Below are 2,866 nucleotides of genomic sequence, written 5' to 3' on the forward strand. Positions count from 1 at the left end.
CCAGGTAATTATTTTTATAGTACCAGCAGAGAAGGGGAAACAGATGCTACTAAAATAGCTTATATAACATTTTGGTTCTTCCTGATTCCTGTGTGAGCTATACATAATGAGGTGCAATATGATTTTGAAATCCATATGCACTATAGCTGGCTGATTTGCATATAATGCTAAGTAGTACTTCAGAAATATGAAACAGAGCATCTCATTTCGTGTACCTGCATCTTCTTTATAGCTGTGAAAAAGCCTTGGAAAGATGTTGTTAGCAACTAGCAGACTTTTCTCTTGGTACATCTAAGCGGAAACAGTGATTAGCAATTCAATAAGTCATAAAACATCCAAGACTTGTTTATACATTTTTAGTTAAGAAAAAAACTTTGCAGTGTTAAAAGAAATGGATTCTTGTTACTTCATAATCAGCATCTCAACAATTTCATATACAACTGGGAAACCTGTTTACCAAATGTCAGCCCTTTGATGTAGACAACATCAGGAAACAGATGCCATAAGGAGAAACAAGCGGCAATATAAGAGTCTTGCAAACTTTTATCCACCCTGCTTCTCATATCCCAAGCAATAAAGGAAGATCCTGCCTGAGTCTCTTCTTAATACCTCTTTGCTTATGTAATGGTTCTTGCCTGTGTCCCCCAAGATCATTTTCTTTATGGTCTATGCCAAATATGTTTTTTTAGCATTTGAGAAAAATCAGATAATAACAAAGAGTATAAGGAAATTTAACCTAGATTTCTAAGTATATACTATATTTATTCAGGAAAGATGTATATGAGATGTTTACAAAAAGTATGTCAGAAAAGTTATCAAGATCAGAAATGAGGTGATAAGCTGCCTGGGAAAGCCAAGGTAAATCATCAAAACAATTAAAAAAACGAAAATTAGAATATTTCGGACATGTGATGCGACACCCAGAAAAATACGGCATACTCCATTTAATCCTCCAGGGAAAGATTGAAGGCAAACGAGGTCCAGGCAGAAGTGGCTTCAAAATCTAAGGGATTGGTTTGGACAAAACTCAGCAGCACTTTTTCGTGCAGCTGCTGATAAAAACAGGATCGCCAACATGATCGCCAACGTCCGATAACGGATATGGCACAACAAGAAGAAAAAGAAGGAAGGTTATACAAAATGTGTGAATATTTTTTAATTCTCTTAAATAATTCACATAACTGGATTAAATAGAGTATAGGTATGTGTGATTAACATTCACCCTTAATATTAACACTTTTTCTGCATGTAGAGTAATGCTATATCTTGGTTTAGTTGTATGAAAATAATCCTATCCTCTGTTTCAGTTCACACAGTCCTATTTTCCTTTTTATTGGTATAATTCCAAACGGAAGAGTAGAAGGTAGTTAACCTTAATTGTATTTTGTGTATCAATCAAACATTAAATTATGCTTACCTATACTATTTTTACACTCTAGAGGACATAGATCTCTGCTGTAATCCTGTTCATGTAAACACTTGTTTGAAAGTCTTCCTTCTCCTCTCCTATGACAGTAGGAACCTTTATTTTGGTACAGTTAAGTCTGTGACTTGACAAATTTAAATGTTTTGTAGTTCCCAAGGTTTTTTATATGTTGCGAGTTTTTGAATCCAGATGTTTTCTGTTCACTTTCATACCAGCAACCAACTCATTACAGCAATCCCCACTCTTATGTTTAATGTCTCCAGTCCACTCTAATTTTAATCGGTGTTTAAAATCATACTTGGTTTAAAATCTGTGTAATCAACTGCCAATGCATGAATCTTCAGATGTTTTGTTTCTACTATAAAGATTTCTTTAGTTTAACATACATTCATCACATATTTTTTTAAAAAAACCTATCGGCAGAGAATGAAGGCGAATACACATGTCCCAGGATAATGTTGCAGGATCCAATCTGAGTTGGTCCTTGGGACCAGAGTTTTTGTCTTCCAAGCTTTTGGACTCGTGATGGAACCCATCTTCAGGGAACTTGGCTAGAGAGAAGATTGGATCCTGCAAAATCACCAGAACATTCAAAGGGAAAGCAAAATTATGGCATCTGTTTACAGTCCTAGCTGGAGCAACATCCCTACAAGGATTTCCCTGTTGTTGCAAAAACTGCTTCTTTATGCACCATTAATGGGCAAATTGCAGCCCTGCTGTCTATGATCTTCCTGCAAATGTTACCTCTCTTTTGAGATTGCAACAGATGTCTTAGGAATACACAAAAGCTTGGAGAAAAAATTAAAACAGACCCATATGGTCTCAAAACAAATCCTCAAGGCTTTTTCCTATCTCAAAATTAGCAGCAGAATAAAAACTGAACAGCTTAATCACTGCAGAGCAGAAACCAAATAAAGAACTATAGAGCATGTGCTTACTGCCACCCTCTTTCTAACACACCCCACAATTGGAGTATAATTTGATTATGCTTTATTCTAGCTAATGCTACTCGCCAGTTGGCAAGCACAGGCAGACTGACAAATATTAAACAAGCTTATTGTGTTTGTCAGCACTGAGATTAAAGGGATTATGCATCATACTTCTTATACACAAGGAAATTAACCACACCTTTAATTTCAGAGATGAATGCTGATAGAGTATTAAGGCACTACATCACTTCTTGTTAAAATGATACATTGCCTAAGGAGGTATCTACAGGCTTGTCTTGCTGTTTTCTTGGCATATGGCTTTCCCTGCTTGCAGCAGAATTGAGCTGTAGCTTGTTTCCGAATGCTGTTCTCGTCCTGCTAAGTTTGTGCACTGGATCTGGCTAAAGCTTGACTTCCAGACTAACTCAAAAGATTGTGAAATCAATTTTCATATAGAGTACTCAAGATGGAATGCTGTGGCAAATTCATTCTGTTCCATATGTGGGTATTT

This window comes from Protobothrops mucrosquamatus, unplaced genomic scaffold, assembly GCF_001527695.2.
Source record: "Protobothrops mucrosquamatus isolate PMUCROS unplaced genomic scaffold, P.Mucros_1.0 scaffold110, whole genome shotgun sequence".
Taxonomy (NCBI): domain Eukaryota; kingdom Metazoa; phylum Chordata; class Lepidosauria; order Squamata; family Viperidae; genus Protobothrops; species Protobothrops mucrosquamatus.